Source organism: Pseudophryne corroboree, chromosome 6 (genome assembly GCF_028390025.1).
Source record: "Pseudophryne corroboree isolate aPseCor3 chromosome 6, aPseCor3.hap2, whole genome shotgun sequence".
NCBI classification, from domain to species: domain Eukaryota; kingdom Metazoa; phylum Chordata; class Amphibia; order Anura; family Myobatrachidae; genus Pseudophryne; species Pseudophryne corroboree.
The window spans coordinates 538,170,326-538,198,056 of NC_086449.1; the positions used below are offsets into that span (position 1 = coordinate 538,170,326).

The 27,731-nt window shown below is 43.9% G+C and overlaps 1 protein-coding gene and 2 pseudogenes across 1 annotated transcript in view; 2 read left to right on the forward strand and 1 right to left on the reverse strand.

Moving 5' to 3' along the window:
• The window catches only part of KERA (keratocan), a 71,696-nt gene that overhangs the window by 11,261 nt on the left and 32,704 nt on the right, over positions 1–27,731 (forward strand). The window lies entirely within an intron of this gene.
• Positions 14,658–14,776, reverse strand: LOC134937593 (5S ribosomal RNA; annotated as a pseudogene).
• Positions 15,624–15,742, forward strand: LOC134939067 (5S ribosomal RNA; annotated as a pseudogene).

A 27,731-nucleotide genomic window follows, 5' to 3' on the forward strand; every position in this document is an offset into this window, starting at 1 on the left:
ATATGCACTGGGCTGGAACTGGAATTGCTCTTAACCAGGCTGGAAACACAATTGCACTGAACCAGGCTGGAACCAGTTTTGCTCTGAAACAGACTGGAACTGGAATTTCACTGAACTAGTTGTGAACTGAGCTGGAACCGGAATTGCAATGAACTGAGCAGTAACCGGAATTGCACTGAATTGAGCTGTAACCAGAACTGCGCTGAACCATGCTGGAACTGGAATTGCTGTGAACAGGGATAGAACTGGTTTTTCTGTGAACCAGGCACAACCAAAATTGCTCTGAAGCAGGCTGGAACCAGATTTACATTGAACCGGGTTGAAACCAGATTTGCTGTGAACTGGACTGAAACCAGATGTCACAACTGAGGGCCTGAGCTGACGGGAGGCAGCCTCAGTTGTAGGGGCTGAGATGTACCGGAACCTGGGAGGTTGTATCAGACCCCTGGACATGTAAGTAACATGAAGAAGAACCGCCCGAAGGCGTGACCACGACAACTTGAATAAAAGTCATTGATGTTTATTTATGACAAACTCCATGCATCACAGTAGCAGTAAAAGAAACATAAAAGTCAGCAAAGATTAAATACAGTTCCTGGGAACTACAGGGTGGCAGGAGCCACAGGGCACTGGTAGTGTGAGATAGTTCTTATAATCTTCTAGATGGAAGTCCTTACCAGGCCCGACTGTAGCAATGGAGATAACCCAGGATTGTACCAGCTGGTGTTCCAGGAAAAGCTGGGCTGCTGTAGATAAAACGGCTGCTGTGGATACTGGCTGGAACCAGACTGTTGTTGGCACGGAGTGGATACTGGCTGGAACCAGTTAAATAATAAATGAACTTGGGAGCGATGAAATATGAGCTGAAGTTAGGAGTTTGAGAGCGGTGAAATTATAATACCGGTGGAGAGTGGTAAACTGTAGAAAGGACACCGGCCCTTTAAGAGAAGCTGTACTCTGCTGGAAGCTGGGCTGGAAGCAGGTAATGTTGTAGCTGGAAACAGATGAATCCAAAATGGATCGGAGAGTCAGGCTACACCGCAGGTGGAATGCTGGTGCGGGTCTCTATGGTGGAAGTCTTGAGACAGGAGCTGGAACCTGGAAGACAATCACAGGAGAGAGACAAACAGGAACTAGGTTTGACAACCAAAGCACTGACGCCTTCCTTGCTCAGGCACAGTGTATTTATACCTGCAGCAAGGAAGGGGTTGGCTAGGCAATTATGCAGATTATCAATACTGAGAACAGATTGGTGGAAATGATCAGCTGACAGAATCCAAGATGGCTGCGCCCATGCAGACACTTGGAGGGAGGTTTGGTTTGTAATCCATGTGGTAATGAAAACAGTAATGGCGGCGCCGGCCACCGGAGACAGGAGGCGCCAAGCTGACAGGTGCACATCCAACCACGCGGACACAGCGGAGGCCGCGGCTGACGTAATCGCCACTCAGACACTCTGCATGCAGAAGCTCAGGGACGGCGGCGGAGGCCGCGGGAGACGCCATGCCAGGTGTAATATGGCGTTTACTGTGACCGCGTCTCAGAGTGACAGGAGAGGATACAGGAATGTAAACATCAGGATAACAGATGGGATCCGGTCCTGGAGCGCTGAGCCAACCTTAGGAGGCATCTGATGGGTAAGAAATGGCGTCCAGATACCCGGATCGTGACACCAGAATTGTACTGCACTGGGCTGCAACTGGAACTGTATTGAAACAGGTTGGAAGTGGAATTGCAGTGAACCTGGCTGGATAAAAGACAGGAGCTAGCTTTTCTCAAGAGATACTCAGAAATTAACACTGAGAAGCACAAACAGTCTGGCCACTGGCAATTCAGGGAGTCCCTTTATAGATCCTGCTGGCTTTGGATTGGTTGGGAGAGTCAGGTGAGTAGATCCAGTATCTGCATTTGGTAGTGCAGCAGTCAGCTGACTCCGACACACAGGGCGGCACTCATACACTGACACTGGTGGGAAGCCCATCACAGAAGACACAGGAGCCACTTGCATCTCCCATCAGTGAAAAGGCAGACCCACAACACATCATGGAGAAGACCTGACAGCATCCAGATAGGTAAGTAATGGGGTCTGTGACAGGGGTCTCTAGAGCATTTTGTGACAGTGGGATTGTAAGGTACTTGACTAGTCTCCTGGTACCTCCAGGAAACTCATGAATTTTGGGAGTATCCACAGTCTAGAAGACTACAGTAGAGCCTCCTCCTGCATCTGCCCATTTTCTGGTGAAATACACTAGAACGGGACAAAGACGCTAAATATTTCATCATGGTCCCACTCCCTTTGTGTTTTCCCACATATCAAGACATTGCATTGTGGCCAAATTGAGCAAACAGTTCAGTTACATCCCCCACAGTGGCCTCCTGCATCTCCCCTCCAGAAACTCTACAGAAGGGTTCAAACAAAAAGTTGGTAAGTATGCATTGTGACAGGGTGGATCAATCTCAATCCACAAAAATGAAGAATGCAGCTACCTATAAACCTACAGTTACAATTTCAGTGGCTATTTTGGATTGGCACTAATGCAGCTTTTAAGATTTCGATAGCAATACTGGAGATCGGTATGCAGTTAAATTACCGGCTGTCAGGATCCCGGCGGTCAAGATACCGATGCTGGAATCCCGACAGCTGGGGAAATGCCGGTGGTTGGAATCCCAACCCAGCCCCGGTATTCCCACTCAGGTGGTGGTCCAAGCCACCATCTAAGGAGGAATATAATAGTGTGGTGACCAAAGGTCGCCACCGGGCCTGAAGCATGGTGAGCGCAGCAAACAGGCAAGGAAGGGGACATGCTGCCGGGATTCTAGCTGTTCCCGGCATTGGTCTCCTGACCTCCGGGATCCCAACCGCTGGGATCCCATACCGATCCCTGGAGATCAGTGTGCAATTCTCAGGTCACCACTATATAAAAAGGTGCAGCTCGGTAAAACTTTAGTATCTAAGCAGTAGTGAAATTTTAAATTGTTTTCCACTTTTTTTAAAGCTGCAAACCTTTTTCTGCTATATGCATCTATACTACAGGTTGAGTATCCCATATCCAAATATTCCGAAATACGGAATATTCCGAAATACGTGTTTTTTTAGCGAGACAGAGATAGTGAAACCTTTGTTTTCTGATGGCTAAATGTACACAAACTTTGTGTAATACACAACGTTATTAAAAATATTGTATTAAATGACCATCAGGCTGTGTGTATAAGGTGTATATGAAACATAAATGAATTGTGTGTACGTACACAAACTTTGTTTAATGCACAAAGTTATAAAAAAATATTGTCTAGAATGACCTTCAGGCCGTGTGTATAAGGTGTATATGAAACATAAATGCATTCTGTGCTTAGACTTAGGTCCCATCACCATGATATCTCATTATGGTATGCAATTATTCCAAAACACGGAAAAATCCGATATCCAAAATACTTCTGGTCCCAAGCATTTTGGATATGGGATACTCAACCTGTATTACTATATATCTCTACTAACTACATTTAAATATAGGCTTAGTGGGGTTGGAGCCCGCATTGGATTTCTGTTTGCGGAGGGTTTTTCATATGCCTTCACAGAGACCAACAATATGTAACAAATAAATGATCCCTATTATGGGTATCTATTGTGTATATGTATGTGTATGTTGGTGGTGCTCCCAGAGTCAGTAATACAAGTGCAAAGAATGTATTGATGGAACAGAAAATAGCGCTTAGTGGAAAGAAGCTGCCCAGATGAATTTTAGTGATTCCCAATCACCAATAGAAACTGATATAAAGCGAGAGATTTTGAATACACCTTAGGCGCTACCACCATGTAAACAGATATCACAAGACATTACTGATGAAATGTCCCAAAAAAAGACTTTCAATAATTGTCACGCTTCTTCAGGATTTCTCACAGTTCTCCACGTTTTAAATAGCGATGAGTGGGTTCGGTTTCTCGGAAACCGAACCCCCCCGAACTTCACCTTTTATATACGGGTCCGAGGCAGGTTAGAACCTTCCGCCTTGCTCGGCTAACCCGAGCGCGCCCGAACGTCATCATCCCGCTGTCGGATTCTCGCGAGATTCGGATTCTATATAAGCAGCCGCGCGTCGCCGCCATTTTCACTCGTGCATTGGAGATGATAGGGAGAGGACGTGGCTGGCGTCCTCTCCGTTTATTGTAGAAGTTGATTGGTTTATTTCTTATTTGTGGGGAGGATTGGGGAGCAGCTGTTAGGAGGAGTACAGTGCAGAGTTTTGCTGATAAGTGACCACCAGTTTTTTTATCCGTTCTCTGCCTGAAAAAAACGCTCCATACCAAATCTGTGCTCAGTGTGCTGCATAATATATCTGTGCTGAGTGCTCACACTGCTTAATTGTGGGGACTGGGGAGCAGCTATAGCAGGAGTACAGTGCAGAGTTTTGCTGACAGTGACCACCAGTATACGTTGTCTGCCTGAAAAACACTCCATATCTGTGCTCAGTGTGCTGCTTTATTGTGGGGACTGGGGACCACCAGTATAATTAATATTATATAGGAGGAGTACAGTGCAGAGTGCACTGCTGTACCTACCTCTGTGTCGTCATCCATTAAGTATACTATCCATCTACATTCTATACCTGTGGTGCATTTTAGTTTTGCAGTTTGCTGACACAGTGTCCACCAGTATACTATATATACTATAGCAGTACGGTAGGCCACTGCTGTACCTACCTCTGTGTCGTCACTCGTTATCCATTAAGTATACTATCCATCTACATTCTATACCTGTGGTGCATTTTAGTTTTGCAGTTTGCTGACAGTGTCCACCAGTATACTATATATAGCAGTACCGTAGGCCACTGCTGTACCTACCTCTGTGTTGTCACTCGTCATCCATTAAGTATACTATCCATCTACCTGTGGTGCATTTTAGTTTTGCAGTTTGCTGACAGTGTCCACCAGTATACTATATATATACTTATAGCAGTACGGTAGGCCACTGCTGTACCTACCTCTGTGTCGTCACTCGTCATCCATTAAGTATACTATCCATCTACATTCTATACCTGTGGTGCATTTTAGTTTTGCAGTTTGCTGACAGTGTCCACCAGTATACTATATATATATATATATATATATATATACTTATAGCAGTACGGTAGGCCACTGCTGTACCTACCTCTGTGTCGTCACTCATCATCCATTAAGTATACTATCCATCTACATTCTATACCTGTGGTGCATTTTAGTTTTGCAGTTTGCTGACAGTGTCCACCAGTATACTATATATATATACTAATAGCAGTACGGTAGGCCACTGCTGTATCTACCTCTGTGTCGTCACTCATCATCCATTAAGTATACTATCCATCTACATTCTACACCTGTGGTGCATTTTAATTTTGCAGTTTGCTGACAGTGTCCACCAGTATACTATAAATATATACTTATAGTAGTACGGTAGGCCACTGCTGTACCTACCTCTGTGTCGTCACTCGTCATCCATTAAGTATACTATTTATCTACCTGTGGTGCATTTTAGTTTTGCAGTTTGCTGACAGTGTCCACCAGTATACTATATATATACTTATAGCAGTACGGTAGGCCACTGCTGTACCTACCTCTGTGTCGTCACTCGTCATCCATTAAGTATACTATCCATCTACCTGTGGTGCATTTTAGTTTTGCAGTTTGCTGACAGTGTCCACCAGTATACTATATATATACTTATAGCAGTACGGTAGGCCACTGCTGTACCTACCTGTGTGTCGTCACTCGTCATCCATTAAGTATACTATCCATCTACATTCTATACCTGTGGTGCATTTTAGTTTTGCAGTTTGCTGACAGTGTCCACCAGTATACTATATATATATATATATATACTTATAGCAGTACGGTAGGCCACTGCTGTACCTACCTGTGTGTCGTCACTCGTCATCCATTAAGTATACTATCCATCTACCTGTGGTGCATTTTAGTTTTGCAGCTTGCTGACAGTGTCCACCAGTATACTATATATATACTTATAGCAGTACGGTAGGCCACTGCTGTACCTACCTCTGTGTCGTCACTCGTCATCCATTAAGTATACTATCCATCTACCTGTGGTGCATTTTAGTTTTGCAGTTTGCTGACAGTGTCCACAGTATACTATATATATACTTATAGCAGTACGGTAGGCCACTGCTGTACCTACCTCTGTGTCGTCACTCGTCATCTATTAAGTATACTATCCATCTACCTGTGGTGCATTTTAGTTTTGCAGTTTGCTGACAGTGTCCACCAGTATACTATATATATACTTATAGCAGTACGGTAGGCCACTGCTGTACCTACCTCTGTGTCGTCACTCGTCATCCATTAAGTATACTATCCATCTACATTCTATACCTGTGGTGCATTTTAGTTTTGCAGTTTGCTGACAGTGTCCACCAGTATACTATATATATATATATATATATATATACTTATAGCAGTACGGTAGGCCTCTGCTGTACCTACCTTGTGTCGTCACTCGTCATCCATTAAGTATACTATCCATCTACATTCTTTACCTGTGGTGCATTTTAGTTTTGCAGTTTGCTGACAGTGTCCACCAGTATACTATATATATATATACTTATAGCAGTACGGTAGGCCACTGCTGTATCTACCTCTGTGTCGTCACTCGTCATCCATTAAGTATACTATCCATTTACATTCTACACCTGTGGTGCATTTTAATTTTGCAGTTTGCTGACAGTGTCCACCAGTATACTATAAATATATACTTATAGTAGTACGGTAGGCCACTGCTGTACCTACCTCTGTGTCGTCACTCGTCATCCATTAAGTATACTATTCATCTACCTGTGGTGCATTTTAGTTTTGCAGTTTGCTGACAGTGTCCACCAGTATACTATATATATACTTATAGCAGTACGGTAGGCCACTGCTGTACCTACCTCTGTGTCGTCACTCGTCATCCATTAAGTATACTATCCATCTACCTGTGGTGCATTTTAGTTTTGCAGTTTGCTGACAGTGTCCACCAGTATACTATATATATACTTATAGCAGTACGGTAGGCCACTGCTGTACCTGCCTGTGTGTCGTCACTCGTCATCCATTAAGTATACTATCCATCTACATTCTATACCTGTGGTGCATTTTAGTTTTGCAGTTTGCTGACAGTGTCCACCAGTATACTATATATATATACTTATAGCAGTACGGTAGGCCACTGCTGTACCTACCTGTGTGTCGTCACTCGTCATCCATTAAGTATACTATCCATCTACCTGTGGTGCATTTTAGTTTTGCAGTTTGCTGACAGTGTCCACCAGTATACTATATATATACTTATAGCAGTACGGTAGGCCACTGCTGTACCTACCTCTGTGTCGTCACTCATCATCCATTAAGTATACTATCCATCTACCTGTGGTGCATTTTAGTTTTGCAGTTTGCTGACAGTGTCCACAGTATACTATATATATACTTATAGCAGTACGGTAGGCCACTGCTGTACCTACCTCTGTGTCGTCACTCGTCATCCATTAAGTATACTATCCATCTACCTGTGGTGCATTTTAGTTTTGCAGTTTGCTGACAGTGTCCACCAGTATACTATATATATACTTATAGCAGTACGGTAGGCCACTGCTGTACCTACCTCTGTGTCGTCACTCGTCATCCATTAAGTATACTATCCATCTACCTGTGGTGCATTTTAGTTTTGCAGTTTGCTGACAGTGTCCACCAGTATACTATATATATACTTATAGCAGTACGGTAGGCCACTGCTGTACCTACCTGTGTGTCGTCACTCGTCATCCATTAAGTATACTATCCATCTACATTCTATACCTGTGGTGCATTTTAGTTTTGCAGTTTGCTGACAGTGTCCACCAGTATACTATATATATATACTTATAGCAGTATGGTAGGCCACTGCTGTACCTACCTGTGTGTCGTCACTCGTCATCCATTAAGTATACTATCCATCTACCTGTGGTGCATTTTAGTTTTGCAGTTTGCTGACAGTGTCCACCAGTATACTATATATATACTTATAGCAGTACGGTAGGCAACTGCTGTACCTACCTCTGTGTCGTCACTCGTCATCCATTAAGTATACTATCCATCTACCTGTGGTGCATTTTAGTTTTGCAGTTTGCTGACAGTGTCCACCAGTATACTATATATATATACTTATAACAGTATAGTAGGCCACTGCTGTACCTACCTCTGTGTCGTCACTCGTCATCCATTAAGTATACTATCCATCTACCTGTGGTGCATTTTAGTTTTGCAGTTTGCTGACAGTGTCCACCAGTATACTATATATATATATACTTATAGCAGTACGGTAGGCCACTGCTGTACCTACCTCTGTGTCGTCACTCGTCATCCATTAAGTATACTATCCATCTACCTGTGGTGCATTTTAGTTTTGCAGTTTGCTGACAGTGTCCACCAGTATACTATATATATACTTATAGCAGTACGGTAGGCCACTGCTGTACCTACCTCTGTGTCGTCACTCGTCATCCATTAAGTATACTATCCATCTACCTGTGTTGCATTTTAGTTTTGCAGTTTGCTGACAGTGTCCACCAGTATACTATATATATACTTATAGCAGTACGGTAGGCCACTGCTGTACCTACCTCTGTGTCGTCACTCGTCATCCATTAAGTATACTATCCATCTACCTGTGGTGCATTTTAGTTTTGCAGTTTGCTGACAGTGTCCACCAGTATACTATATATATACTTATAGCAGTACGGTAGGCCACTGCTGTACCTACCTCTGTGTCGTCACTCGTCATCCATTAAGTATACTATCCATCTACATTCTATACCTGTGGTGCATTTTAGTTTTGCAGTTTGCTGACAGTGTCCACCAGTATACTATATATACATACTTATAGCAGTACGGTAGGCCACTGCTGTACCTACCTCTGTGTCGTCACTCGTCATCCATTAAGTATACTATCCATCTACATTCTATACCTGTGGTTCATTTTAGTTGTGCGCAGTAAATATAGTAGTAGGCCATTGCTATTGATACTGGCATATAATTCCACACATTAAAAAATGGAGAACAAAAATGTGGAGGTTAAAATAGGGAAAGATCAAGATCCACTTCCACCTCGTGCTGAAGCTGCTGCCACTAGTCATGGGCGAGACGATGAAATGCCATCAACGTCGTCTGCCAAGGCCGATGCCCAATGTCACAGTAGATAGCATGTAAAATCCAAAACACAAAAGTTCAGTAAAATGACCCAAAAATCAAAATTAAAAGCGTCTGAGGAGAAGCGTAAACTTGCCAATATGCCATTTACGACACGGAGTGGCAAGGAACGGCTGAGGCCCTGGCATATGTTCATGGCTAGTGGTTCAGCTTCACATGAGGATGGAAGCACTCATCCTCTCGCTAGAAAAAAGAAAAGACTTAAGCTGGCAAAAGCACAGCAAAGAACTGTGCATTCTTCTAAATCACAAATCCCCAAGAAGAGTCCAATTGTGTCGGTTGCGATGCCTGACCTTCCCAACACTGGACGGGAAGAGCTTGCGCCTTCCACCATTTGCACGCCCCCTGCAAGTGCTGGAAGAAGCACCCGCAGTCCAGTTCCTGATAGTCAAATTGAAGATGTCACTGTTGAAGTACACCAGGATGAGGATATGGGTGTTGCTGGCGCTGGGGAGGAAATTGACAAGGAGGATTCTTATGGTGAGGTGGTTTGTTTAAGTCAGGCACCCGGGGAGACACCTGTTGTCCGTGGTACCAATATGGCCATTGACATGCCTGGTCAAAATACAAAAAAAATCAGCTCTTCGGTGTGGAATTATTTCAACACAAATGCGGACAACAGGTGTCAAGCCGTGTGTTGCCTTTGTCAAGCTGTAATAAGTAGGGGTAAGAACTTTAACCACCTCGGAACATCCTCCCTTATACGTCACCTGCAGCGCATTCATCATAAGTCAGTGACAAGTTCAAAAACTTTGGGTGACAGCGGAAGCAGTCCACTGACCACTAAATCCCTTCCTCTTGTAACCAAGCTCCTGCAAACCACACCACCAACTCCCTCAGTGTCAATTTCCTCCTTACCCAGGAAAGCCAATAGTCCTGCAGGCCATGTCACTGTCAAGTCTGACGAGTTCTCTCCTGCCTGGGATTCCTCAGATGCTTCCTTGAGTGTAACGCCTACTGCTGCTGTCACTGCTGTTGTTGCTGCTGGGAGTCGATCGTCATCCAAGAGGGGAAGTCGGAAGACCACTTGTACTGCTTCCAGTAAGCAATTGACTGTCCAACAGTCCTTTGCGAGGAAGATGAAATATCACAGCAGTCATCCTGCTGCAAAGCAGATAACTCAGGCCTTGGCAGCCTGGGCATTGAGAAACGTGGTTCCGGTATCCATTGTTAATTCAGAGGCAACTATAAACTTGATTGAGGTACTGTGTCCCCGGTACCAAATACCATCTAGGTTCCATTTCTCTATGCAGGCGATACCGAAAATGTACACAGACCTCAGAAAAAGACTCACGTGTCCTATAAAATGCAGTTGTACCCAATGTCCACTTAACCACGGACATGTGGACAAGTGGAGCAGGGCAGACTCAGGACTATATGACTGTGACAGCCCACTGGGTAGATGTATTGCCTCCCGCAGCAAGAACAGCAGCGGCGGCACCAGTAGCAGCATCTCGCAAACGCCAACTCGTTCCTAGGCAGGCTACACTTTGTATCACCGCTTTCCAGAATAGGCACACAGCTGACAACCTCTTACGGCAACTGAGGAAGATCATCGCAGAATGGCTTACCCCAATTGGACTCTCCTGGGGATTTGTGACATCGGACAACGCCAGCAATATTGTGTGTGCATTACATCTGGGCAAATTCCAGCACGTCCCATGTTTTGCACATACATTGAATTTGGGGGTGCAGAATTATTTAAAAAATGACAGGGGCGTGCAAGAGATGCTGTCGGTGGCCCGAAGAATTGCGGGCCACTTTCGGCATTCTGGCACTGCGTACAGAAGACTGGAGCACCACCAAACATTCCTGAACCTGCCCTGCCATTATCTGAAGCAAGAGATGGTAACGAGGTGGAATTCAACCCTCTATATGCTTCAGAGGATGGAGGAGCAGCAAAAGGCCATTCAAGCCTATACATCTGCACACGATATAGGCAAAGGAGGGGGAATGCACCTGACTCAAGCGCAGTGGAGAATGATTTCAACGTTGTGCAAGGTTCTGCAACCCTTTTAACTTGCCACACGTGAAGTCAGTTCAGACACTGCCAGCCTGAGTCAGGTCATTCCCCTCATCAGGCTTTTGCAGAAGAAGCTGGAGACATTGAAGGAGGAGCTAAAACAGAGCGATTCCGCTAGGCATGTCGGACTTGTGGATGGAGCCCTTAATTCGCTTAACAAGGATTCACGGGTGGTCAATCTGTTGAAATCAGAGCACTACATTTTGGCCACCGTGCTCGATCCTAGATTTAAAACCTACGTTGTATCTCTCTTTCCGGCAGACACAAGTCTGCAGAGGTTCAAAGACCTGCTGGTGAGAAAATTGTCAAGTCAAGCGGAACGTGACCCGTCAACATCTCCTCCTTCACATTCTCCCGCAACTGGGGGTGCGAGGAAAAGGCTAAGAATTCCGAGCCCACCCGCTGGCGGTGATGCAGGGCAGTCTGGAGCGAGTGCTGACATTTGGCCCGGACTGAAGGACCTGCCAATGATTACTGACATGTCGTCTACTGTCACTGCATATGATTCTCTCACCATGGAAAGAATGGTGGAGGATTATATGAGTGACCGCATCCAAGTAGGCACGTCAGACAGTCCGTACGTATACTGGCAGGAAAAAGAGGCAATTTGGAGGCCCTTGCACAAACTGGCTTTATTCTATCCTTAGTTGCCCTCCCTCCAGTGTGTACTCCGAAAGAGTGTTTAGTGCAGCCGCTCACCTCGTCAGCAATCGGCGTACGAGGTTACTTCCAGAAAATGTGGAGAAGATGATGTTCATCAAAATGAATTATAATCAATTCCTCCGTGGAGACATTCACCAGCAGCAATTGCCTCCAGAAAGTACACGGGGACCTGAGATGGTGGATTCCAGTGGGGACGAATTAATAATCTGTGAGGAGGGGGATGTACACAGTGAAAGGGGTGAGGAATCGGAGGATGATGATGAGGTGGACATCTTGCCTCTGTAGAGCCAGTTTGTGCAAGGAGAGATTGATTGCTTCTTTTTTGGTGGGGGCACAAACCAACCAGTCATTTCAGTCACAGTCATGTGGCAGACCCTGTCGCTGAAATGATGGGTTCGTTAAAGTGTGCATGTCCTGTTTATACAACATAAGGGTTGGTGGGAGGGCCTAAGGACAATTCCATCTTGCACCTCTTTTTTCTTTCATTTTTCTTTGCATCATGTGCTGTTTGGGGACAATTTTTTGGAAGTGCCATCCTGCCTGACACTGCAGTGCCACTCCTAGATGAGCCAGGTGTTTGTGTCGGCCACTTGTGTCGCTTAGCTTAGTCACACAGCCACCTTGGTGCGCCTCTTTTTTTCTTTGCATCATGTGCTGTTTGGGGACAATTTTTTGGAAGTGCCATCCTGTCTTGATTGACACTGCAGTGCCACTCCTAGATGGGCCAGGTGTTTGTGTCGGCCACTTGTGTCGCTTAGCTTAGTCACACAGCCACCTTGGTGCGCCTCTTTTTTTCTTTGCATCATGTGCTGTTTGGGGACAATTTTTGGGAAGTGCCATCCTGCCTGACACTGCAGTGCCACTCCTAGATGGGCCAGGTGTTTGTGTCGGCCACTTGTGTCGCTTAGCTTAGTCACACAGCCACCTTGGTGCGCCTCTTTTTTTCTTTGCATCATGTGCTGTTTGGGGACAATTTTTTGGAAGTGCCATCCTGTCTTGATTGACACTGCAGTGCCACTCCTAGATGGGCCAGGTGTTTGTGTCGGACACTTGTGTCGCTTAGCTTAGTCACACAGCCACCTTGGTGCGCCTCTTTTTTTCTTTGCATCATGTGCTGTTTGGGGACTATTTTTTAAATCGGCCATCCTGTCTGACACTGCAGTGCCACTCCTAGATGGGCCAGGTGTTTGTGTCGGCCACTTGGGTCCCTTAGCTTAGTCATCCAGCGACCTTGGTGCAAATTGTAGGACTAAAAATAATATTGTGATGTGTGAGGTGTTCAGAATAGACTGGAAATGAGTGGAAATTATGGTAATTGAGGTTAATAATACTATGGGATCAAAATGACCCCCGAATTCTATGATTTAAGCTGTTTTTTAGGAGTTTTTGAAAAAAAACACCCGAATCCAAAACACACCCGAATCCGACAAAAAATGTTCGGTGAGGTTTTGCCAAAATGCGTCCGAATCCAAAACACGGCCGTGGAACCGAATCCAAAACCAAAACACAAAACCCGAAAAATTTCCGGTGCACATCACTAGTTTTAAATCTTCCTCATGGGTAAACGGAGACAATATGTAAGCAAGAAGAAAATATCGTATATAGTGTAGTGATTTTTTAAAAAATTTACAATTTATTTTCATATATAACATATAAGAGATAAGAACATTGTTTTGTCCAATTAAAAGTGATAGCTTCACTCTCAAGTAAAAATTGGAACCGTACCGTGCCCAGCTCCCGGCAAGGAGCAATGAAAAGAGTGTAAGTGGAAGGTTCCGGAATCCCTCCCTTCTCCCTCCACGCTATCCGCTGGCCACTGGATTTGGTAAGTCCCTCTGTGGATGCAGGTAGATGGACCAAAGTATGCCACCAACGCGTTTCGAGTTATCCTTAACTGCCCTGAGGAAGAGTTAAGGATAACTCGAAACGCGTTGGCGGCATACTTTGGTCCATATACCTGCATCCACAGAGGGACTTACCAAATCCAGTGGCCAGCGGATAGCGTGGAGGGAGAAGGGAGGGATTCCAAAACCTTCTACTTACACTCTTTTCATTGCTCCTCACTACACTATATACAATATTTTCTTCTTGCTTACATATTGTCTCCGTTTACCCATGAGGAAGATTTAAAACGTGGAGAACTGTGAGAATTCCTGAAGAAGCGTGACAATTATTGAAAGATTTTTTTTGGGACATTTCATCAGTAATGTCTTGTGATATCTGTTTACATGGTGGTAGCGCCTAAGGTGTATTCAAAATCTCTCGCTTTATATCAGTAATACAAGTGGTAGTTTTGGAAGGAAAAAGAAAGACTCTGTGTTGGAAATATGAATATGTTAAAACTTAACGTTTATTAAAGTTAATCATAAGAAAAAGGATCGACATAGACTTTAGTATAAAAACAAACACCTACAGGATACTTAAGTTATGTAAATATTAGGGTTAAAAAATTACACTAATCATATTCCATAGTGGACAGTGTCAATTTGAGATTTACACCTAAGGTGAAAAATATTTCAAAACAGAGATATATATGATATCTAAGTGTATCAGGAGTACATTTACTACTGTTATAAAATCAAATGAGTATCGTGTAAACTCCTTGATAATTGCTCCCTTGGTGCTGTGGGTAATCAGCTGAGCAAAGTTAAATTTTTTGGTATTTGAATATGTGTCATTACATTTCTATTCCTAACAAGATGATGTAGATATAGAGGTAAAGCCAATGTTTCCTCCACCACTTCTGCTGTTTGCTGGGAAATAGTGCTACTGCACCTGATATTCCAAGGTAGTCACCTAACCTTGTACTGAAAAGGCCTGTCACTGCTTTGCTTCCAAGATCAGATGGATTTGGGCGTGGCCAGTGAAGTGTGGCAGTAGTATTGTGACCCAACAAATGACAGTGTATGATTTTGGCATGTATACCAAAAGTGAGAACTTCTACTGTCCCGCTAGTCTGCCCCAAGTCACTGACACAGTGTGCATTGCAGGGAACTTGATGTCTGGCAATGGATGAGAGAGTTCTCGCATAAGTAGGAATAGAGAGGGTTCTATGTAAGCTTATTTTTTGAATAAGCTTACATAGAACCTATTAAAAACAGTCAGTATACATGTGCCGGTAATCAATCCATTTTCTTTATAAGGGGTCATTATTGTTTTCCCAATTTGATGCACCAACATATGCTTTGGACTTTATTTAAAAAGCCATAGGAATTTGAGGGCACATTTTGAATATATAAATTACTGATATGTGTTAACCCATTGCTCATGAATTATCACCTATTGCTTAAAGTGCTTGCGCTTATTTCGACTAAGTACTTGTCATGCATTTCTGACAAAAGAGGTTATAATGTCCACCAATACCTAATAAAAACCATTGTTTGGAAAAAGATGACAGTTTTACCACACATTTCTGGCAAAAAAGGTTATGATGTTTACAAACCACCTGGTAGAAATATCTGTCATACATTTCTATAAAAAATTTTCTCTCAGCACCCCATCTCTCTCATCCAATGTCCTCCATAACCATATATGACATTGGACAGCAGAAGTAGGGGTGCACCCTCTCTATCCCTACCTATATGAGAACTCTCTCATCCATTGCCAGACATCAAGTTTTCTGCAATGCACACTGTAACAGGAACTTGGGGCAGACTAGCGGGACAGTAGAAGTTCTCACTTTTGGTATACATGCCAAAACCATACACTCTCTCATTTGTTGGCTCACAATACTACTGCCACACTTCACTGGCCACGCCCAAATCCGTCTGATCTTGGAAGCAAAGCAGTGATAGGCCTGATTAGTACAAGGTTAGGTGACTACCTTGGAATATCAGGTGCAGTAGCACTATTTCCCAGCAAACAGCAGAAGTGGTGGAGGAAACATTGGCTTTACCTCTATATCTACATCATCTTGTTAGGAATAGAAACCTAATGATACATATTCAAATACCAAAAAATGTAACTTTGCTCAGCTGATTACCCACAGCACCAAGAGAGCAATTATCAAGGAGTTTACACGACACTCATTTAATTTTATAACAGTAGTAAATGTACTCCTGATACACTTAGATATCATATATACAGTATCTCTGTTTTGAAATATTTTTCACCCTAGGCATAAATCTCAAATTGACACTGTCCACTATGGAATATGATTTGTGTCAATAGAGGGTATTTTAACCCTAATATTTACATAAGTTAAGTGTCCTATAGGTGTTTGTTTTTATACTAAAGTCTATGTCGATCCATTTTCTTATGATTAACTTTAATAAATGTTAAGTTTTAACATATTTCATATTTCCAAAGTGTGCCCCATCACAGAGTCTTTCTTTTTCCTTTCAAAATTACCACTAATTACATTTAAGCAAGAAAGGCTTTGCCTGAAGATATGTACAGCATGTCAGTCTATTTGCCATTAACATAAAGGTGTTTAGATGCAATTTAGTATGAAGCAGTCTAATAAGGATGCCAACATTGCCATTCAGTATGCCTAGCAATAACCACGCACTCCTATCTGAGTTGGTTTCATGGCATGGTGCACACAAAGAATTCATTTGTACCTACGGAGATAGCACACATACTGATCTTAGCATTTATGGTGAATACCATGAGACTGCAGTGGAGTGAGTACAGTACTTTGCCAGACTTCATAGTGTCATTTGTGTGAAATCACTCTGCGCATGTTCACAAAGTTAATGCACACATTTGGTTGCTTAGAAACCTGTGCATACATGCAACTTATTACTAGAGAGCTGCGCTGACCCTCGTGTTTTGGTTTGATCAAATCCACCTTTAGTGTTTTGTTTCAGATTAGGTTTGGGCTTTTTTTTTACCTTTTTGAAATACAGCTAAAGTCATGTAATGTAGACCTGTTTTTAGTTCCTATAGTATTATTAAAAAATAACATTTATTTCCAGTAGAGATGTGCACCGGAAATTTTTTGGGTTTTGGTTTTGGATTCGGTTCCGCGGCCGTGTTTTGGATCCGGACGCGTTTTGGCAAAACCTCCCTGAAATTTTTTTGTCGGATTCAGATGTGTTTTGATTTGGGTGTTTTTTTTCCAAAAAACCCTCAAAAATAGCTTAAATCATAGAATTTGGGGGTAATTTTGATCCTATAGTATTATTAACCTCAATAACCATAATTTCCACTCATTTCCAGTCTATTTTGAACACCTCACACCTCACAATATTATTTTTAGTCCTAAAATTTGCACCGAGGTCGCTGGATGACTAAGCTAAGTGACCCAAGTGGGTGGCACAAACACCTGGCCCATCTAGGAGTGGCACTGCAGTGTCAGACAGGATAGCACTTAAAAAAATTGGCCCCAAACATCACATGATGCAAAGATAAAAAAAGGGGTGCAAGATGTAATTGTCCTTGGGCCCTCCCACCCACCCTTATTTTGTATAAACAGGACATGCACACTTTAACAAACCCATCATTTCAGCGACAGGGTCTGCCACACGACTGTGGCTAAAATGACAGGTTGGTTTGGGCCCCCACCAAAAAAAGAAGCAATCAATCTCTCTTTGCTCAAACTGGCTCTACAGAGGCAAGATGTCCACCTCATCATCATCCTCTGATTCCTCACCCCTTTCACTGTGTACATCCCCCTCCTCACAGAGTATTAATTCGTCCCCACTGGAATCCACCATCTCAGGTCCCTGTGTACTTTCTGGAGGCAATTGATGGGGAATGTCTCCACGGAGGAATTGATTATAATTCATTTTGATGAACATCATCTTCTCCACATTTTCTGGGAGTAAACTAATACACCGATCGCTGACAAGGTGACCGGCTGCACTAAACACTCTTTCGGAGTACACACTGGAGGGGGGGCATCTTAGGTAAAATAAAGCCAGTTTTAGCAAGGGCCTCCAAATTGCCTCTTTTTCCTGCCAGTATATGTATGGACTGTCTGACGTGCCTACTTGGATGCTGTCACTCATATAATCCTCCACCATTCTTTCAATGGTGACAGAATCATATGCAGTGACAGTAGACGACATGTCAGTAATCGTTGGCAGGTCCTTCAGTCCAGACCAGATGTCAGCACTCGCTCCAGACTGCTCTGCATCACTGCCAGCGGGTGGGCTCGGAATTCTTAGCCTTTTCCTCGCAGTCCCAGTTGCGGGAGAATGTGAAGGAGGAGCTGTTGACGGGTCACGTTCCGCTTGAGTTGACAATTGTCTCACCAGCAGGTATTTGAACCTCTGCAGACTTGTGTCTGCCAGAAAGAGAGATACAACGTAGGCTTTAAACCTAGGATCGAGCACGGTGGCCAAAATGTAGTGCTCTGATTTCACCAGATTGAACACCCTTGAATCCTGGTTAAGCGAATTAAGGGCTCCATCCACAAGTCCCACATGCCTAGCGGAATCGCTCCATTTTAGCTCCTCCTTCAATCTCTCCAGCTGCTTCTGCAAAAGCCTGATGAGGGGAATGACCTGACTCAGGCTGGCAGTGTCTGAACTGACTTCACGTGTGGCAAGTTCAAAGGGTCGCAGAATCTTGCACAACATTGAAATCATTCTCCACTGCGCTTGAGTCAGGTGCATTCCCCCTCCTTTGCCTATATCGTAGGCAGATGTATAGGCTTGAATGGCCTTTTGCTGCTCCTCCATCCTCTAAAGCATATAGAGGGTTGAATTCCACCTCGTTACCACCTCTTGCTTCAGATGAAGGCGGGGCAGGTTCAGGAGTATTTGCTGGTGCTCCAGTCTTCGGCACGCGGTGGCTGAATGCCGAAAGTGGCCCGCAATTCTTCGGGACACCGACAGCATCTCTTGCATGCCCCTGTCGTTTTAAAAAAAATTCTGCTCCACCAAAATCAATCTATGTGCAAAACATAGGACATGCTGGAATTTGATCACATGTAATGCACGCACAATATTGGTGGCATTGTCCACTGCCACAAATCCCCAGGAGAGTCCAATTGGGGTAAGCCATTCTGCAATGATGTTCCACAGTTTCCGTAAGAGGTTGTCAGCTGTGTGCCTCTTATGGAAAGCGATGATACAAAGCGTAGCCTGCCTAGGAATGAGTTGGCATTTGCGAGATGCTGCTACTGGTGCCGCCGCTGCTGTTCTTGCTGCGGGAGGCAATACATCTACCCAGTGGGCTGTCACAGTCATATAGTCCTGAGTCTGCCCTGCTCCACTTGTCCACATATCCGTGGTTAAGTGGACATTGGGTACAACTGCATTTTTTAGGACACTGGTGACTTTTTTTCTGACATCTGTGTACATTCTCGGTATCGCCTGCCTAGAGAATTGGAACCTAGATGGTATTTGGTACCGGGAAAACACTACCTCAAGAAATTCTCTAAGTCCACGTGAACAAACGCCAGATACCGGACGCACGTCTGACACCAACACAGCTGCCAAGGCCTGAGTTATCCGCTTTGCAACAGGATGACTGCTGTGATATTTCATCTTCCTCGCAAAGGACTGTTGGACAGTCAATTGCTTACTAGAAGTATTACAAGTGGTCTTCCGACTTCCCCTCTGGGATGATGATCCACTCCCAGCAGCAACAGCAGCAGCGCCAGCAGCAGTAGGCATTACACTCAAGGATGCATCGGAGGAATCCCTGTCAGGAGAGGACTCGTCAGACTTGCCAGTGACATGGCCTGCAGGACTATTGGCATTCCTGTCTAAGGAGGAAATTGACACTGAGGGAGTTGGTGGTGTGGTTTGCCCTGGGAGCATGGGTACAAGAGGAAGAAGGGATTTAGTTGTCAGTGGACTGCTTCCTCTGTCACCCAAAGTTTTTGAACTTGTCAATTACTCTGATGAATGCGCTCCAGGTGACATATAAGGGAGAATGTTCCTAGGTAGTTAACGTCCTTACCCCTACTTATTACAATTTGACAAAGGCAACACACGGCTTGACACCTGTTGTCCGCATTTCTGTTAAAATAATTCCACACCGAAGAGGTGATTTTTTTTGTAATTTGTCCAGGCATGTCAATGGCCATATTCATCCCACGGACAACAGGTGTCTCCCCGGGTGCCTGCCTTAAACAAACCACCTCACCATCAGAATCTTCCTTGTCAATTTCCTCCTCAGTGCCAGCAACACCCATATCCTCATCAGTGGCGTAAGTTCATCCCAGTTGTCCGGAGGCAAGATAAATATTGGTGCCCCCCTATTTCTTATATCAAGATAAGTGTGTGTGTGTGTGTGTGTGTGTGTGTGTGTGTGTGTGTGTGTGTGTGTGTGTGTGTGTGTGTAACAGCAGACACTTTACTGATGGAGCTATTTGCTCCTGTAGAGGAAGCATGAGAATGCTATCTATATGAAGTTACGTGTAATTGTCAGAGAAGTATTTTCATATAGTTAAAATTCTCATATTTCCTATACAGGCGCAAACAGCTTCATCAGTAAGGTGTCTGCTTCCAGGTTGTGGATTCTAATCCTGGGTGTGACACTAGTAAAATGTGTATAATAAAGAGGGTGTGATTTGTAAGGTGCAGGGACCAGTGAGGAAGTCGGCCACTGAAAAGATAGCGGCAGCTATCAATTAACTTAATTCACTGGTGTCACAGAATGGGAGGAGAGGTGCCCCCCTTCAGAGCAGGAGCCCGGCGGCAGATGACTCCGCTGCCTCCCAGAGTTCTGCCTCTGATCCTCATCCTGGTGTACTTCAACAGTGACATCTTCAATTTGACTATCAGGAACTGGACTGTGGGTGCTCCTTCCTGCACTTCCAGGGGGCGTGCAAATGGTGGAAGGAGCCACCTCTTCCCATCCAGTGTTGGGAAGGTCAGGCATCGCAACCGACACAATTGGACTCTCCTTGGGGATTTGTAATTTAGAAGAACGCACAGTTCTTTGCTGTGCTTTTGCCATCTTAACTCTTTTCAGTTTTCTAGCGAGAGGATGAGTGCTTCCATCCTCATGTGAAGCTGAATCACTAGCCATGAACATAGGCCAGGGCCTCAGCCATTCCTTGCCACTCCGTGTCGTAAATGGCATATTGGCAAGTTTACGCTTCTCCTCAGACACTTTTTAATTTAGATTTTTGGGTCATTTTACTGAACTTTAGTTTTTTGGATTTTACATGCTCTCTACTATAACATTGGGCATCAGCCTTGGCAGATGACGTTGTGGCATTGAATTGTCTCTGCCATGACTAGTGGCAGCAGCTTCAGCACTAGGTGGAAGTGGATCTTGATCTTTCCCTATTTCACCCTCCTCATTTTTGTTTTCCATTTTTTGATGAGTGGAATTATATGCCAGTAATATTATTATATTAACAGTAAGGGCCTACTGTACTGTACAACTATATACTGTTGGTCTCCAAAATGCTGCACTTTACTACTATATATACTGCTCACAAAAATGCAGCACATATATGGAATGGATACTTGCAGTGACACAGAGCAGCAAGATACAGCAATGGCCTATTGTACTGTACAACTATATACTGTTGGTCACCAAAATGCTGCACTGTACTACTATATATACTGCTCACAAAAATGTAGCACAGATATGGAATGGATACTTGCAGTGACACAGAGGTGCAAGATACAGCAATGGCCTACTGTACTGTACAACTATATACTGTTGGTCACCAAAATGCTGCACTGTACTACTATATATACTGCTCACAAAAATGCATCACAGATATGGAATAGATACTTGCAGTGACACAGAGCTGCAAGATACAGCAATGGCCTACTGTACTGTACAACTATATACTGTTGGTCACCAAAATGCTGCACTATACTACTATATATACTGCTCACAAAAATGCAGCACATATATGGAATGGATACTTGCAGTGACACAGAGCTGCAAGATACAGCAATGGCCTACTGTACTGTACAACTATATACTGTTGGTCACCAAAATGCTGCACTATACTACTATATATACTGCTCACAAATATTCACCACAGATATGGAATGGATACTTGCAGTGACACAGAGCTGCAAGATACAGCAATGGCCTACTGTACTGTACAATCATATACTGTTGGTCACCAAAATGCTGCACTGTACTACTATGTATACTGCTCACAAAAATGCAGCACAGATATGGAATGGATACTTGCAGTGACACAGAGGTGCAAGATACAGCAATGGCCTACTGTACTGTACAACTATATACTGTTGGTCACCAAAATGCTGCACTGTACTACTATATATACTGCTCACAAAAATGCATCACAGATATGGAATAGATACTTGCAGTGACACAGAGCTGCAAGATACAGCAATGGCCTACTGTACTGTACAACTATATACTGTTGGTCACCAAAATGCTGCACTGTACTACTATATATACTGCTCACAAAAAAGCAGCATATATATGGAATGGATACTTGCAGTGACACAGAGCTGCAAGATACAGCAATGGCCTACTGTACTATACAACTATATACTGTTGGTCACCAAAATGCTGCACTATACTACTATATATACTGCTCACAAAAATTCACCACAGATATGGAATGGATACTTGCAGTGACACAGAGCTGCAAGATACAGCAATGGCCTACTGTACTGTACAACTATATACTGTTGGTCACCAAAATGCAACACACTGAGAACAGATATTTGCAGCACACTGAGCACAGATATGGAGCTTTTCAGGCAGAGAACGTAGATATTTGCGGCACACTGAGCACAGATATTTGCAGCACCACTGAGCACAGATATTTGCAGCACACTGAGCACAGATATGGAGCTTTTCAGGCAGAGAACGTAGCCATGTCCTCTCCGTTCAATCTCCAATGCACTAGTGAAAATGGCGGTGACGCGCAGCTCTTTATATAGAATACGAATCTCGCAAGAATCCGACAGCGGGATGATGACGTTCGGCTGCGTTCGGGTTAACCGAGCAAAGCGGGAAGATCCGAGGCTGCCTCGCACCAGTGTAAAATAGGTGAAGTTCGGGGGGGTTCGGATCTCGACAAACCGAACCCGCTCATCTCTAATTTCCAGTCATTTCCAGTCAGTTTTGCCCACTGAAATGGCACCTGAAAAATTCCGTAATACAATCATAAAAACAAATTCGAGAGATCCAACACTACATGAAGATTCAAAACTGAGTCTTGGTTTAACTCAGAACCACTAAGTTTGGAGGGTTCAGATTTTTAAAAATCAAACCACATATCTCTATTTATTACTGGAAATGCATAACCCTGAAGGGAAGGGGCAGATCGACAGGCTGAGCAAAGTATTGGTGTGTTTACAGTGCATAAGTGTGGCTCATACAGACCTGTAGAGACATACATAAATCACAGTTAGGAGACATATACATGGCTGAGTCACATTATTATGACCACCTCCTACATTTGACGTCATCAGCCCGTAGACCATGACGTGCGTCACATGTCATGCTTCAGCTTAATGTGTATATAAGGTGTGCGATATGCCGTCTGCACACATATCACTCATTGCTGTCATGGCTAAAAGGGGCAATTTATCTGAGCTTCAAAAAGGGATGATTATTGTCTTTCGAGGCGAGGGTGGCAGTATTTCTGAAACAGCGCAGTTTGTGAACTGTTCACGTGCTGCTGTGGAGAATGTGTTTCATAACTATACAAATGGCACCATTGTGAATAACCAATGTGGAAACTGCGGAGCACCACATGCCATTGATGTGAGAGGTGAACCTTGGCTACAAAGGTGTGTGAGAGCCGACCGACACACTACAGTGGAGCAGCTCACTGTCAAAATGAACCTGGGGGCTACCAGACGTGTGTCTAAAATGACATTTTACTGTACTACGCTGCACATGGGGCTCCGAATCGGTTACTCTGTCTATTAGCTGGTGGTCATAAGAAAGTAACTCGAGTGGGTATTTTACATCTGCCAGAGGGTAGGTATAAATACATGCTAATGAGGAAGATTTGGTGTAAACCTGCCCATATCCTGCCAATATGGAGTTATACACATTGACAGATATACAAACTACACTTGGTGAATAAGCCAATTCCCCAGCGAAACACGTGTTGAAGGTTGGAGGTTCCAGATCCCGTGGACAGGACTAGATCCAGCACATTACACAAGTCTCTGATAAGTATTGCTTTACTTTTTATCTGTGAATTACCATATTTACTGTGTATCCATCTTATTTGTACCTCATAACTTCAAACTCCAATTCAGGGGGACTCTCATTGGGAGTGTGCTGGCACACACCCCCTGCACTGGTTTCTCCACCAGGGGGGGTGACCGGTGTTAGATCTCAAAAGCAGATCCTCTGCACTTCATCTATCTTTCACTCTACTCCGGCACTATCCTCTTGTAATCACCCACTTGTTCACTGTTCATTTGTAACACATGAATGAGCAGTAGATGCAGAGGCAATTGGGAGTGAGTCTTTGATAATTACTACCCATTTAAGGGAAAACTATACTGAAATATCAACTTTACACTAAAAGCAGATATGGTATAATACTTGTATCTATAAGTTACTATCAGATCACTGTTTATCAGTAATCGAGACTTGCCTGTGCAATATACTAGTATATATATATTAGAGACGAGTGGGTTCGGTTCTCTGAGAACCGAACCCTACCAAACATCATGTCCCGAGCCAGGATCCGAGTATGGCTCTGGTTTTTCTGCCTGACTCGGAAACCAGAACTAGGCAAAACGTCATCATCCTGCTGACGGATTCTCGGGGGGGGGGGGGGGGGGGTGTTGGATTCCATATAAGAAGCCGCGCGTCACCGCCATTTTCACTCCAGTCCTGGAGAGTGTAGCGAGAGGACGTGTCTCTCTCCTCAGTGTCTGTCTGTGCGGGAAAGTGGTGTGGCGACCTGCTCTGTCATATGTGTGTTATTCCAGTGCTGTCTTGTGCTGCATCAGTCCAGTGGTGGTGTCTTGTGTGCATCAGTCCAGTCACAGTGGTAGTATCCTCTGGTGCCATATATCCATTGCTGCTGTATAAGTCCAGTAAATGGTGCTGTGTTGTGCTGCATCAGTTCAGTGGTGGTGTCTTGTGCTGCATCAGTCCAGCCACAGTGGTGGTGTCCTCTGCTGCCATATGTCCAGTGCTGCTGTATAAGTCCAATCCATTGCAGTGGTGCTGTGTTGTCCTGTATAAGTCCAGTGGTAGTGTCCCTGTGCTGCTGTGTAAGTCCAGTGATACTGCCGTATAAATCCGGTGATACTGCCATATAAATACAGTCCAGTGGTACTGCCATATAAGTCCAGTGATACTGCCGTATATGTCCAGTGGTACTGCTGTATAACTCCAGTGATACTGCCGTATATGTCCAGTGGTACTGCCATATAATTCCAGTGATACTGCCGTATAAATCCAGTGGTACTGCCATATAAATCCAGTCCAGTCGTTATGCCATATATGTCCAGTGATACTGCCGTATATGTCCAGTGATACTGCCATATAATTCCAGTGACACTGCCGTATATGTCCAGTGGTACTGCCGTAAAAATACAATGGTACTGCCATATAAGTCCAAACCAGTGGTACTGCCATATTAGTCCAGTGATACTGCCATATAAATCCAGTCCAGTGGTACTACTGTATAAGTCCAGTGGTACTGCCGTATAAATCCAGTCCAGTGGTACTGCCATAGAAGTCCACTGGTACTGTCATATAATTTCAAATGATACTGCCGTATATGTCCAGTGGTACTGCCGTATAAGTCCAGTGGTACTGCCATATAATTCCAGTGATACTGCAGTATAAGTCCAGTGGTACTGCCATATAAATCTAGTTAAATGGTACTGCCATGTAAGTCCAGTGGTACTGCCATATAATTCCAGTGACACTGCCATATATGACCAGTGGTACTGCCATATAAATCCAGTGGTACTGCTGTATAAATCCAGTCCAGTGGTACTGCCGATTATGTCCAGTGATACTGCCATATATGACCACTGGTACTGTCATATAATTCCAGTGATACTGCCATATATATCCAGTGGTGCCGTCGTATAAATCCAGTGGTACTTCCATATAAATCCAGTATAGTTATACTGCCTTATAAGTCCAATGATTACTGCCGTATATGTGCAGTGGTACTGCCGTATAAGTCCAATGATACAGCCGTATAAATTCAGTTCAGTGGTCTTGCCATATAAGTCCAGTGGTACTGCCATATAAATTCAGTGGTACTGCCATATAATTCCAGTGATACTGCAGTATATGTCCAGTGATACTGCTATATATGTCCAGTGGTAAAGCCGTATAAATCCAGTGATACTGCCATATAAATCCAGTCCAGTGGTACTGCCATATAAGTCCAGTGATACTGCCGTATATGTCCAGTGGTACTGCCGTATAACTCCAGTGATACTGCCGTATATGTCCAGTGGTACTGCCATATAATTCCAGTGATACTGCTGTATAAATCCAGTGATACTGCCATATAAATCCAGTCCAGTCGTTATGCCATATATGTCCAGTGATACTGCCGTATATGTCCAGTGGTACTGCCATATAATTCCAGTGACACTGCCGTATATGTGCAGTGGTACTGCCATAAAAACACAATGGTACTGCCATATAAGTCCAATCCAGTGGTACTGCCGTATTAGTCCAGTGATACTGCCATATAAATCCATTCCAGTGGTACTACTGTATAAGTCCAGTGGTACTGCCATATAAATCCAGTCCAGTGGTACTGCCATATAAGTCCACTGGTACTGTTATATAATTTCAAATGATACTGCCGTATATGTCCAGTGGTACTGCCATATAATTCCAGTGATACTGCAGTATAAGTCCAGTGGTACTGCCATATAAATCTAGTTAAATGGTACTGCCATGTAAGTCCAGTAGTACTGCCATTTAATTCCAGTGATACTGCCATATACGACCAGTGGTACTGCCATATAAATCCAGTGGTACTGCTGTATAAATCCAGTCCAGTGGTACTGCCGTATAAGTCCAGTGAAACTGCTGTATATCCACTGGTACTGCTATATAAGTCCAGTGTTACTGCCGTTTAAGTCCAGTCTAGTGGTACTGCCGTATAAGTCCAGTGGTACTGCCGTATAAATCCAGTCCAGTGGTACTGCCATATAATTCCAGTGGTACTGCCATATAATTCCAGTGATACTGCCATATATGTCCAGTGGTACTGCCGTATAAATCCAGTGGTACTGCCATATAAATCCAGTCCAGTGGTACTGCCATATCAGTCCAGTGGTACTGCCATATAATTCCAGTGATACTGCTGTATATGTCCAGTGGTACTGCCGTATAAGTCCAGTGGTACTGCCGTATATGTCCAGTGGTACTGCCATATATGTCCACTGGTACTGCCATATAATTCCAGTGATACTGCCGTATATGTCCAGTGGTACGGCTGTATAAATTCAGTTATTCTGTCATATAAATCCAGTCCAGTGGTACTGCCGTATAAGTCCCGTGGTACTGACATATAAATCCAGTGGTACTGCCATATAATTCCAGTAATACTGCCGTATATGTCCAGTGGTACTGCCGTATAAGTCCAGTGGTACTGCCGTATAAATTTAGTCCAGTGGTACTGGCGTATATGTACAGTGGTACAGCCATATAATTCCAGCGATACTGCCGTATATGTCCAGTGGTACTGCTGTATAAATCCAGTGATACTGCCATATAAATCCAGTCCAGTGGTACTGCCGTATAAGTCCAGTGGTACAGCCATAAAAATCAAGTGGTACTGACTTATAATTCCAGTGATACTGCCGTATATGTCCAGTGGTACTGTCGTATAAATCCAGTGATACTACCCTATAAATCCAGTCCAGTGGTACTGCCATATAAGTCCAGTGATACTGTCATATATTTTCAGTGATACTGCCATATAAGTCCAGTGGTACTGCCGTATTTTTCCAGTCCAGTGACTGGCGTATA